This window comes from Hippopotamus amphibius, chromosome 2 (genome assembly GCF_030028045.1).
Source record: "Hippopotamus amphibius kiboko isolate mHipAmp2 chromosome 2, mHipAmp2.hap2, whole genome shotgun sequence".
Classification (NCBI taxonomy): Eukaryota; Metazoa; Chordata; class Mammalia; order Artiodactyla; family Hippopotamidae; genus Hippopotamus; species Hippopotamus amphibius.
In genome coordinates, this window is record NC_080187.1 from 136,331,471 (window position 1) to 136,344,959 (window position 13,489).

At 42.9% G+C, this 13,489-nt stretch overlaps 1 protein-coding gene and 1 long non-coding RNA gene across 8 annotated transcripts in view; one reads left to right on the forward strand and one right to left on the reverse strand.

Moving 5' to 3' along the window:
* Positions 1 to 5,934, reverse strand: part of MCTP2 (multiple C2 and transmembrane domain containing 2) — a 235,841-nt gene extending 229,907 nt beyond the window's left edge. For 4 of the 6 annotated variants that reach the window (XM_057721327.1, XM_057721324.1, XM_057721328.1 and 1 more), the window contains exon 1: positions 5,799 to 5,934. The gene's annotated coding sequence lies outside the window, so the exon portion shown is untranslated. Of the gene's footprint in view, positions 1 to 5,479; positions 5,749 to 5,798 lie in introns of those variants that run through there. The other 2 variants (XM_057721326.1, XM_057721325.1) reach the window with 2 other exon arrangements.
* Positions 5,935 to 6,087: 153 nt separating this feature from the next.
* LOC130846814 (uncharacterized) lies at positions 6,088 to 12,619 on the forward strand. Of its 2 annotated transcripts, XR_009051636.1 has the most exons (4): positions 6,167 to 6,178; positions 6,741 to 6,831; positions 10,439 to 10,537; positions 12,075 to 12,619. It is a non-coding gene; the product is annotated as an uncharacterized LOC130846814 (long non-coding RNA). The 2 variants fall into 2 exon arrangements; XR_009051635.1 differs by lacking the exon at positions 6,741 to 6,831 and having other exon boundaries at positions 6,088 to 6,178.
* The last annotated feature ends 870 nt before the right edge of the window (positions 12,620 to 13,489 follow it).

Consider the following 13,489-nt stretch of genomic DNA (forward strand, 5'->3'; position numbering starts at 1 on the left):
AAAACAGTCTTCCCTAGTTCTGCCTTGTGTTACTGCCTCAGCCCCAACAATCTCTCTCACCACCCACGTCCACCTGATCATCTCTGTAATCTCCCAGATCTCTCTCAGATCCTTCCACACCTCTGCTTCCCTACTGCCTTAAACCAAGCCCTATAACCTCACTCCTGAACCATAACATCTGAAAGCCTCTCCTATCAACTCACTGCCAGAATTAGGGCATCTAACTCTGTTCACTAACTCTGTTCACCCGTCACGCCACAGAGCACGTTTTCCCCTCCTAGTCTGTGGGCATCACGTCTGGCTGGTCACCACTGCATTTCCTTCCAGTGCCTAACAAGAATGCCTAACACAACCAGGCAGGCAAAAATGACCATATGAATGAATGAACACACGGGTGAGACAGTCCGTACTCTCAGAATTAGATTCTACTGCCTGCCATAACTCAAATGAATGTCTTTCTAAATATCTGTCTCTGGAGGAGAAGTAAATGAGGTAGGAGATAGATGGGCCCCTGGGCTGGACAGCTGGTGTCTGTCAAGTGGAGTAAAACTGAAGCTCTGTTCTCACCCAGACACTCCAAGGACAAAGCGAGTGGCAGAAGCTGAGCTCTGCTGAAGTAAAGAGATAAGATGACCACTCCTGAGGTGAAGCAAAACTTCCCTGTCTGCACACACCCAGGAAGGCTCCCTGGGGGTCAAAAAGGGAGGGGGTACCACCCCATGATAAGTGTCGACATTCTCCCACAGGCCTCTGCGGTGAGATCTGTCTCAGCAAAAAGATGCCTATGCATGTTGGAGAGTGTCCTAGAACAGGTCAGATGTGCGAAAAGAAACAAGATAATTGGCCAAAGGTAAACAAAGACCTGGAAGGACTGTCCTATATAAAGGATTTAAATCACCTCCTTCCTGCACTCCTCCTCGTTAGAGAGAGCGCCCAAAACTTTCTCTCTGGGTGTGTATTTTTCTGCCTTGCTTGTAACTTAAGCTATTTGCCTGGGTTCTCTCCTACACACTATGCTGTGTCTCTGATAATAAACTTTGTACCTGTTTTTACAGTTTTTGCCTCCTTGAAGCATTCTTGCTTTCAACAGGGGTAAGAGCCAGGGGAATGTTGCTTCTCGCCTCTAGCCCCCGGTGGTCTAGCGGCTAGAATTCCTGGGTTTACATCCAGGCTACCCAGGTTCCATTCCTGGGCCAGGAGCTAAGATCTCTCTTCAGGACCGCTCACTGCTGTGTCTCCCAGATCAAAAAGACTTAGTAATCTGAGGCTCACACCCAAAGGCAAACCATCATTTTACACACTGACACATGTATTCACATCTACAGCTCTATATTCTTTTCATGCTGCCTGACATGATGGAGCTATTCCATGATAAAAATATACAGAATCATGGAGGATGATTTTTTTCAGAAAGAAAAAAAAAAAAAAAACTGTGAAAATGCAAAATACAGCTTTTCTAGGTATTTTCCAGGACATGATGAACAAACACACCATTTCCAAGTCCTCTGTGGCCTGGGGAAGGGGTTCGCCTTTAGAAGAGAGGTCCCTGTGTTAATATCCAGATCCTATCCCAATATTCTGAAACAAGGCCATCTTCCACAGTCATGCCCTGGGGAAGTCCACGTGATCCCATCTGCATGCTGGGGAAAGAAGTGCTCCGTGTTATGTAATCACATATAGGCAATCGTGTTCATCTGCTTACGAAATTTTCAAACTTTGCAGTTGCAGCGAACAACAATAACATTCTTCCTCTCTCATCTGGCAATGCGTCCCTAAAGAAAAACTTGCTAACCCCAAGTGATGAGCAAATAGGGCCATTCCGAGCAGTTCCAGGCCTGCCTTCCAGACCTCTCCACAAGGCCAACAGAAAACACTGAAAGTGATGGAAACTCTCCCAGACCTTCCCAGAGAGGGAAGGCAGGCACTGGAACCACACGGCCTGGGCATGAAACCTGGCTAAACTGCTTTGCAATCCTGTGACCTGGGACAATACCCCTGTCTCTCTGTGCCTTAGTTTTCTTACATTTAAATGGAGTGATCTTCATGTCCATCTCAACAGAGGACAGGACCTCAGGAAACAGCAATAATTAATAGAAAGGCAGATTAGAAAGAGCCCAAGGGGAAAAAAATAAACAAGATCCTACTGTATAGCACAGGGGGCTATATATTCAATATCCTGTAATAAACCATAACAGAAAAAATATGAAAAAGCATATGTACAACTGAATCACTTTGCTGTACGTCAGAAACTAAAACAACATTGTAAATCAGCTATACTTCAATTAAAAAAAAAGGAAGAGCCCAAATAAATGGAGTGATAATAGCTCTCTTGGGGGTTGTACTGATGATTAAAAGAGTTAATATTTCTTATCACAATGGCTGGCACAAGCTAAGTGCTCCATAAATGTCAATGACAGTAAGGTAAGTTATACTACAATGTAGTACTGTATTGCCTTAGTACTAATCTGTGGGTGCTGCTGGTCTGGAAGGACATGTGGAAAAATACTGACGAAGGGGCCTCCCTGCATCAGTGGAGGACGGTGTGGGCCCAATTCTCCAGGGCTTTCTATGACCCTCCGCATCCCTAAGAAAGCCCTTCCCGGACTCTTCCATCTCAGTGTCTCCACCCACAATTCCAAACTCAGCTCAAGCATCAGGACCTCTGGGCTGGCACTAACACTGTATGATCATCAATGAACTCAGAGCTCCTAGGCAATCAGAACCTGGCCTTACTCTGTGCGTGGGACATAGAAAATCCTCAATAAATGATGGCACAGAAGGAAAGCTGGGAGAGCCAGCAGCCAAAGGCATCCCTGGAGCACCAAACAAACTGGAAGGTCTTAGAGACCATCAGGGGCCTTCCTCTCAGAACTGTTCGCTGGATATGAAGTGCCCTGAGACCCCAATGAGCCCAGGATCCCTCCTGCCCCAATCAGCAGCTTCTCCGCTCAGTTGACCATTAGTCCTTTGCCTCCAACCACGACCGTCACTCCCACTCTTTGAAGGTAACAGGGCTTCAGTTTCCGGTCTCTCACTGGCATAGGCCCCCACGAGTGCTACAAGCCGCTGGGAGATGCTGAGTGTTCTCAGAGAGAAGGTTGCAATCAGGAAGCATTTTTATGTAAGCATTTCTGGTAAACGGCCCAAAAAGATCTCAGCAGAAAGAGACAGCAATCTCCAGCAAATGGCTGTAATTTCTTTTTCCATTCTAAATAATCATTCACTTTCATAGCTAATTTTGTATTGTTTCCTTAATGAGACTCCCCATATTGTCTACCTTTCAGGTCTCACGAAATCTGGGTCTGCCCGTTTCACATGCACACGCTGCTCCTCGGGCCTCTGGCTCTTCTGTGAATTTCTCTAACTCATCACCCACCCTGCCCCTTCATTACAGGATCTTAACCAAGCCAAGCACACTTTTATAAACATCTGCTAGGAAGGATTTCAAATGCTTTTAGAAAGAAGTTCAAGATGCCCTGTCGATTTCTTTGCCAAATGAAGATACGGGGGAAAAATGTGCCAGGTATGATCCAGACAGAGTATTTACCTGATCCTCCCAACACAGGCCAAAAGCCTTTCTTCAACAAAGAACACTTTTTTTCTCAACATCTGAAGATAATTTCAATATGAAACCCCTCAACTTTTGTGTGTAATTATCAACAATTATAAGGAAGGTTTTAAGAAAGCAAGGGCTCTCCATGTCAAGAAATGTTATTTCAAATTCTAAATATTTTCATTCTCATCGTATAGAGTATAATAATTTTAATTTGAAAATCATGTGTGTGATTTACATGCACTTAAAGAAATCGTCAGTTGAGCTGTTATGGATCATTTACTAAAAGCCTAAGCTGGAATTTTAGGATTCCTTCCTAAATAAGCACGACGGCGTACTCTACACTTCTAGAGATAGATTTAAGGAAAAATAGATATATCTGTTAAAATAAATATTAGATATATTTATGTATGATTATAGATTTATACACACACACCAAGTCCTTTCTAGGTAACAACAGTGGCCTCTATTTACCCGTAAGCTGTAAAAAGAAATCAGTATGAAATACATTAAAGCACATGAATAATAAGAAAATTAAATGATACTTTAGCATATGAATAATATGAAAATTAGTTGACACTTCAATGTGTAATACACAAGGGGTACATATAAAGTTTTACTAATATGCCCAACTTGGTATATGAGGTCCTTAAAAATATGTTAAGGAAGAAACATAATAAATTTTACATTTTTTAAAATAGCTGTTCATCTTCTTGTCCCAGATTGGTCTCAGTTTAACAACCCAAGAAGAACGAAAACAAACAATGCTCCTTTTATTCAGGACGGTTACTTTACCTGTCAGGATGTGGACTGTTTCGTGAATATAAAATTGAATTTTCAGTTCCATTAAATCTGCAGATTTACACTATCTGTCTCACAGTAACTTGCAATAGTGAAAAAGCATGGGTTCTGCACTCAGAAATATTCACACTCAACTCCCAGGTCCACCAGTTACTGAGAACAAATTGCTGGATTTTTCCCTGCCTCAGTTTCTCATCTGTACAGAGAGAGTAACATCCACCTCGCATATTTTGGGCAACATTTTAAGTAAAGTGACTTTCGTGGTGCTTGGCACAGAGTCGATTCTTACTAACCTTATTTTAAGGATGGTTTGGATAATCCTTGTCACTTTGGATGAGAGACCAGGCTAATGATAAATATTCTACAAAGATTTTCATTTTCCCTGCATTTAAAATGCTTACTACCAGAGATCAAAGAGGTGCCGCAAAGACAAAAGCACAATGTGCCACTGCTCTCTTTCTAAACATCCACCTGTGAGAAACGAGTGCCCTAAAATTCCCTTTTGTATCCACACCTGCCTACCACACAGCACACCAGCCAGCCTGGCTCTCGTACAGGTCCCCCTTTAACAGGAACGGAACAAATATCAGTTAAATTGAAATGCTGCTGATACAAGCAAAGAGGCAATGCTAACGGCAACTGTCATCCACAGACCTGTTTGCTATTCAGTGTGTCGGCGAAGCTGGTTTTCTAGAGTCCCCAGGCTCACCGGAAGGTTGTTTGGTAACTCTGAGTGCCCAACGCGGATGGAACTTCTAGAGCAGACTCAGGTAAGCACCGAGACACGGGTGAAACCCTCACACCTCGCGCAGAAGTTCATTCAGACGTTCTAATCCACTTCATGGAAATCCAACCAAATTGAAAAGCCATCAACGCACCATTTGCTTAACAAATGGATAGTGTGCTGGGGAACTAATTGCGGAAGCAATTGCCTCTCGAGTTCGCCACCACCATCACCGTATTTTTTTTTTTTTAATGTGACAAGACACTCTACAACCTACACAATTATCAGAAGGCTTTCTGCTTTCGTGGGGGCTGAGCAAACGCCTGCGCAAGGAACCGAAGCGGACTCTCCGGGTCTCCACGAAGAGAGCGCATCCAATCCCACCCAAGTGAAGGACTGACCTCTGCAGAAAGAGTCCCGGAGGTGGCGGTGACAAACTCCGCTGCGCCCCGAGGAGACCGAACGCAGGTCCTTTAAAACGCAAAGAAATCCTGGGGCACGCTGCCCTCCAGCACTCGGGTCCTCGGCATACCTTTCTGACTCCTTAACCAGCAGCTCCGGGGTAGCAGCTCCACTGAGTTCCCTCCCCGGTCGCTCAGGTTCCCCAACTCTCCGGTTCTGTTGGCAGCCGACATCCCTCCACCCCGCGCAGCAGAGAGCCAGCGGCGACCGGGTGCCCCGCCCGCGCGCGCGACCAGGTGAGCCACGCACCGCCCTCACCTGTCCGAGGCCGCGTCCCGCGGGCTGCAGAAGGGCTGGCGCGAACCCCTCACCTGCGCAAGCCCCACCGCCGCCACCGCCGCCGCCACCGCCACCGCCGCCGCTCGCACGCGCAGGGAGCCGCGGTGGCGCGGCGGGGGCGGGCGCATCGCCGGGGGCGGGGGCCTCGCCGGGGACCGCCCGACTGCCTCGGCCCCGCCTCCCGCCGGCCCCGCCCGCCGGCCCCGCCTCCAGGCGGAGGAGTCGGCGGCGCGGCCCCTCTGCGGCCCCTCCCACCCGAGCGCGCGCGGGCGCCGCGGCGGGAAGCTCCGGCGGCTCCGGAGGGTCGGCGCCGCCGCTGGGTTCTGGGTACTGGCTGGGCGGAGAGGAAGAGGTTACCCGTAAGTCCTTCGTGTGGGTTGATTCACAGGAAAAGGAAGATGTGTCCAGAAAGTCTGGCAGTGACTAAGGGAGTTGAGTTTTCTTGCGTTTCAGTTCAGTGTAGGAACGAAGGGTGGACAGGTGTGGCTGGCAAAGGGGTCATTGCTTCATTAATCACTTGTCTACGCTGATGCGCAGAGGCGCGCATCTTGTTCCCTTCGCTCCCTAAAGGATCGATGGGAAGGGAACAGCCTCCGTTTTTGCCACCCTGACCTTAGCAAGAGGTACCAGGGAACCCATGAAACCCATGCCATGTGCGCGCAATTTGTGGGTGGAAGTCGGCCACCCAGATGCACAGAGCTCAGTTTTCGAGCCTAAGTTCCTCATTTCTAAAGATTAGGTGACATTTGTGCCCGGCGAACTGCAGGAACACTCAGAGTCTGTTAAAGAACCCTAAGTGCGATGACTGGCACTAAGGCGTTCAGTAAACATTTGCTTTTGTTCATTTCCCTTGATTTTTTTTCCTCCCTCTTTATTCTCTTCCCGCTATAATCTTGCACTTTTTTTACTCATCTCTGCCAGGTCACTTTCTTTTCACATCTATTAATGAGCCTGCGTCTACTGGGCACCCAGTCTGTGCCCTGCAAGGCGTTGAGTGCTGGGAGATGTTCTGGTAAGATCCCTGCCCTCTGGGAGGTCAGGAACTCACAAGACACACCCACCACCCCCAAGAAACAACCTTGAAATTAGATACAAGAGAGTTAAAGAAACACGCTAAATTGGGTGTTGGACCAACCAGGCATTCTATAGGTCCTTGTGGGTCTGTGAGCCGGTGAGGAGTGTTATTGATGTAATTGATGGTTAAGAGCACTGGCTCTGGAGACACAATGACCTCAAATCAGATCCTGGCTTGACAACTAATTGTGTAAACCAGCGACTTCACTTAATGTCTGTGAATTTCAACCCTACCTTTAAAAAAAAAAACAAAAACAAAAACCTGGGATTAAAATAAATAGCTGTTGCATAGATTCTGAGAAATAATTAATTTACATAAAGTACTTACACAGTGTCCTGGCTTATGGTTAGCATTTAATAAAGGTTGGGTAGTAATAATAAAAGTAGGGTAGGAAGTGGAGGCTGGGGAGATAAAAATTTAGAAAATGTGAGAAATCAATGCTGCCTTCATTGTGAAAAGCATACTTCTAATAACAGCTACCAATGGTGAACAAAACTGGTCACCAATTTCCGTGCTTGGCATGTAACACGTGATCATATTTAATGATCACAAACCTGGAAGAAAGTTCATAGCATCCCTCATTTAAGATGAGGAAAGTTAGCCTCAGAACCCTAAAAAAACCAGCCTGAAGGGATGAATCAAGTTAGTAGTAGAATCAGAGAAACCTGAAGTAGATGGCAAATCAGGGGTTTTTTCCACTCTGCTCTCCCTGCAGCTACATCCCCTACCTGAGAGAGCAGAGGTAACAGGGAAAATAAAGTAGAAAAAGAAGAGGAGAAGCACTGGGTAGGAGAAATAGTAACCACACCTTTAAAGCCAACTAAGGATACAGCTGAATTAAAATAGTAAATGAACCCACACAAAAAAGCTTTTTGCTTCTAACTCCTGCCGCAGTGGAGTTCCTGTTCTGTGGTTCCTGCAGCCTAACCGCAAGTTGAAAATGACTAACAGCATTTTTCAGTCATTAAATGCTATGTAAAGTGAAACATCAAAAGATCACAGAAATCTAAGGTCATACCTCCTCTCCTCCCTCTTACCACAGTACCCTCTTCTGTCCATCTTCCTTGAGTCCTTTTTTTTTAATTGCCCAGACATGTTACCCGCCTCTTTGTAATATGTTCCAACCAGGGAATATTGTTGCTTTAACCAGTTTAACTTCACAGCATAACCACAAGCAGCACTTAGCGCTAGACTCATATAGGTGGCTGATAAATTTTCAATACACTGTTGTTAGGTTGACTTTCTTGATGTAAAAAGGGTTTGAAACGTATGGACACCAAGTGGGGAAAGCGGGGGCGGGGGGGGCGGGGGGAGCTTAGGGGGAATGAATTGGGAGACTGGGATTGCCATATATACATTACTAATAAGCAAAAAATATCAGATTGTACACTTTAAATATATGCAGTTTATTGTATGTCAGCTATATCTCAATAAAAGTTCTTAAAGAAAAAAAAGTTTTTTAAATAATAAAAAGGATTTGAACCAAGTCTTATAGGCACTCTCAATGAGTCAATGATGCCATAATTGTTACTTTAAAAAAAATAGAATCTCCTGCATTTATAATAGGCGGTCTTCTCTGTCTTGCCTTCTTAATTCACATGAACAGGATATTTAGACTCTGAAGAAACAGACCTATTGTCAGTATGATAATTGAGCATAAGCTTGGTTGCATGGCAATCTAATAATTTCATTTTTTAGAAGTTTGAAATGGCAGATGTGTCTTCTACAGGTCCGACGTGCCCTTTTGCTGTCACGGCTGATGTATCTGTCGTGCTTTCAGAAGCACTGCCATGGAGGTATATTAGCAATGTCATGCCTGTTTAAATGAGTCAGAGCTTAGACAGGAAAAGTTACAAATATTTGTAGTCACCTAAAGTCTCAGCCCAAGGGGCTAAAGGAGTCTTCTCTAAAGGAGAGAAAACCATATCTATAAATACAGAGGCGTGAGAACTCCGGTCCCTCTCTACTTCTTGGAAATCATGACAGCCCTCCTTGTGTCATCCTAGCAGAGCTGGCCAGGCAGTCAGACCAGTCCAGCTCCAACTGAAGGACTCAAGGCTGGTTTTGTGAATACAACTCCCTTGAATGCCCAAGAAAAAGGTTTGAGTTCTGCTAAGAAAGATACTAAGGGCTTGGCACCTAGCATTTCTCATCTTCAGTGGTGATTCTTATCATTTCTGGGTCAATAAAAGCTAAAGTAGAAAATCAATTGAGATATAAATGTACAAATCTAGAACTATTAGGAGGTGAAACTGATGCCATGGTTAAGGCAAAATTTAGTGCATGATCCACGTGACAAATGTTTAGTGTGTGCTATAAGGAAAAGCATGTGTACTTTGTTACGCGGCATTGAGAAAAGGGCATTTCTTTTGTTGTTAGTGCAAATAGGCTTTGTCATTATATTTGCTCAGTTAGGGGTTTTTTTCCATCTTATAGTTGTCACGGAAGATTATAGAAAGCATATTCCCTCTTTATAGTGGCAGTTGTGAGACCAAATTTAATGACTCACTCCAGACCTAGCTCTGCCACTTAACTAGAAGTGTGTTTTCCTGCAGGTGGCTGGTAGGGTTTCAGTTTCTTGAACAAAGGAGTGGCCTCAACAGAAAAGGAGTGTGGCTTTCTAATTAGTCAGAAAGAAAACTTACTATAAAACCTTTCTTTGGAAACCAAATATTTAATTGTCTTATTAATAATAATCCTATGTAGCAAATGATTTAAAATACCTAGGCATTTAATACAAGCTAACTAGCTGGAAATATTCAGGGTACTAAGTTGCTCAAAGTTACACTTTTATGGATATTTTGCTTTCTATGGGTGAGACTTTCTATGGCCAGGATGAACATATGCTAGTAGTTGCTTTTAAAAAGTTAAAATTGTTAGAGACACAGAGGGTAAATCTTAAGAGCTTTAATCCCCCGTTCATCGGGTGGGTTCAGCAGACCCAAATTTACTGCTTTCAGGTGAAGCTTGACCTGGCTCAAGGGTTCTGCCTTATCACCAACACGCTTATGTCTGGTGATGTGAATTCCATCCATTTAGGTAAATGCTTAAACGTTCTTCCAGATTAAACCAGACCAGAAGAGTGTTTCACACCATACATCATTGCTGTGGCCCTCTGTGGAATCACTCCTCTAGAATATGCTCTAATGTGTTTCCATTGGCCAAAGTGAGGAGCATCTTAAGATCAGCCCTGAGAAGTGGGTTGTCGGATTTACACTGGCAATGTTAGGTTTCTTTTTTTTAAATTATAGTGATCAAGGTAGAAGTTGTCCATCATCTCAGGAATGCAAATCTAGACTTTGCCACAGCCGTCCTTGTTTCCATCCTCCGGGTTCCACAAGTAACTCAAGTGAATTTGTTTTCCTCTCTAATTTGACTGTGAGAATGCTCAGGGTAACCTACCTCTGTCAAATATTCAGAAATGCTTTTTCATACTTTGTATAATAGAGTTATGTTTTCCTAACTTACTGTCCTAACTCTGAGATGAAACTACAGGAATTTTCAAGGCCAGGGTATTAAGATAATAATTGATTTTTCTGTGCAGTAAGATGTACATCCATCAACATATTCGTCTGCATAACTAACATCCACTGAGCAGCTGAAACCGGAGCCACACGCTAGGATGCTTACCGGGGCCAGGCTGGTGAGATCAATGTGTGACTGTGGCCACATTCAGTAGAGACTGTCGAAACCTGCAGAGCACATGCCCACCTAAAGGCATTCAAATTCTATTTTTGTTAACTTCTCTGCTGGCCAAAGCATGCAAGTGGCCAGATGCCAGGTAGCCATTTGTGTCCCCTTATCAACAATGTGTCTGAGCTCTAAGATAAACACTATGGATATAAAATAAATAAAATATAGCTTCTGCCCTCCAGGGATTCACAGTTTGATGTGGTAAAAGACATATAAACAAATAAGCAGAACAGATTTCCAGAGGGAAGAGTCTCTGACAGCAGCACATGCAGGGTCCAGTAAGTAAAGTACAGCATCAGGTGCAGGAGACCAGGTAGAAAATATAGAAGAGAATTAGCAAGAGTGGTGACTCCACACAGCCCCCAGTGCTGAGAAAGGAGATCCTGATGGGTGAAGCCTAGCTCACACCTCTGGAATGAACCCTCAACAGGCAAGAGAAGATCGATTCAGGGAATGAAGCCAGACCTGCTCAGCAATATTTCCATAATCGTTCACTCAAGTAATCATAAAATTTATATATAGATACATAGAAATAATAACAATACTTTTGGTTGAAGACCTTAACAAGTTTTGGACTTGAAGCCTCCAGTCTGTCTTTGTGACCTCCTGGGACATATAATTTGAATTAAGTTTTAATTCATCCAACTTCCTGTAATGAGGACCTATAAAGAAAATACAGAATCATAATGAATGGATTGAAGAGTAGTCAGGAAACACATGGGGCTTTATTAAGTGCATAATAACATTATTTAAAAGCTGGCTTGGTATGCAGTTACCTGCTTTACTGATGTTTTAGGTACATTTTTAGAATGACTATTGTTGCCACTTCCTGAAAAAATCTGGGCTCAAAATAGAGAATAAAATAGTAAGACATTTGATCTCAAAACTAATTTCTTAATTTCCAGTATACAGGTTTTAAATCTTTTTTTATTATTGGGAAATACCTAACTATACTGAAAAATTATACATTCTATAAAGGACTTATTCTTTTGAAAAATAACTTTGCTTAGTTTGAACTTACTACTAGGTTGATTTTTAAATGAAGAACAGGAAGCATAAAACCCTATTTAGTTCAAAACAAAATATATTTGAGATCATTTAAAAGGAAGAGTTTCTGAGCCTATTCAGTCAATATCAGACATATTTAGCTGTAGCTTTGAACTTTTTGCAATGATCTTTGCACCCACCCGAAGAATAGTCTGCGACCTGTCTCCTTACTCCTGATGGCCTTTGGTGAAAGGAGGCCCTGCTTGATGAATTTGCAAAATGTGATTCTACTTTAGAACCTCTTATTTGAATATCCCAATCTTATATTTCAAACTGAATATACTTCATCCTACACATTCATTGGTAAAATATGCTCAAGAATTCCATAAAACTAAGATGGGTATCCAAGTTACATGTTCATACAAGAGATTAAAACATTCCTTGTTTTTGTTAAATTTTGTGCCTGTTTTGCCTCATTTCTGACAATCTTTCTTCCCCAGGAATGAAATCACTTCTCTAAGGACAAAGAAAATCCCAGCACCATACTATTTCACCTGAACCAACTGTATTTTGGTATACAGTAAGTCCACTACATACGAACCTTCACGTTGCGAACTTTCAAAGATACGAACGTGTATTCTCCTGTCCAAACACGTAAGTTAGTTCTCGTGTCTGGCGTGCATTGTCACGTGCGTGCATCCTCTACAAGCGGTAGTGCTTGTGTACCTTGTGTACTTTACCGTACAGTACTGTATAGAGTACAGTATCTTTATTTCAAGCTCAGGATGTCCAGAAGCGAGCATAAAAGCAATGGTGATGTAGCTGGTACTGTATGGTACTTTTCAAGGTATTGTACTGTAAGATTAAAAGTTTTCTTTATTTTTTGTGTTTGTTTTTTATGTATTATTTGTGTGAAAAGTACTATAAACCTATTACAGTACAGTGCCATGTGGCCAATTGTGTCAATTGGGTACCTAGGCTAATGTTGTTGAACTTATGAACAAATCCGACTTACAAACGCACTCTCGGAACTCATTTATATGTAGGGGACTTACTGTATTGCATGGAATTTTAATTTTGTTAAATTAAAGAATTTTTTCAGTTGAATTTTGTTCATTGAATACTTCTCTAAATTGTAGAGCCAGATGGAGTAGGCTCAGAAGGCCAGTATTTAAAATACTTGTGGAGATGTTGTCCTGTTACCTGCTCATGTTTTTTACAGCTCTGAGGTGCACGTCCTAACAAGGTGTGCTGAGGGCGGCATGTGTGCCCAACAAGCTGGAAAATTCCATGGTCACTTCATGATGAAACATGGCAGGAGAGTAAAGGACAGAATTAGAAACACCGTAGAAAGTGTGAATGGACGACTAAAGGGCAGAAATTAAAAACGAAAAAGCAAGTGATCAATGAACAGTGTAGGGAAGCAAGCTGGAATTTAAATTGGCAAGGAAAAACGGCTATCAACCATCAGGACAAGAAAATCAGAAAATGTGAAGATAAATAAGGTAGACAATAAGTCAAATGGGCCCAATACCATCAAAGTTCATAACACGTGAGGCTGTAATGTAAGTCAGACAAGAAAATAGATTTTTCTTCTTCGTGATCACACCTCTCTCTAGGTGTAGCTGTCACTGCAGCTTTTTGAAATACAGCAGTCGTCAGATTTATGAAGTGATTAGTAGATTACCATTGTGCCTTATCTGACTATTCTTCTCTGAGAATAAGAAAACTCATTGTTAGCTTGTTCCTGTCATTCAACCCAGGTAGGTAGGTACATATGCTCAATGCTACTAAAAAGAGAGTAATAGTAAAAAGAGTTATATGCAAGAATTGATGTTTTGTGTTAATATATGGTATCTTTATCACATGAGCCCAAGATGGAAGTTGCAATTATCTGTGTACAAAAAAAGCATCT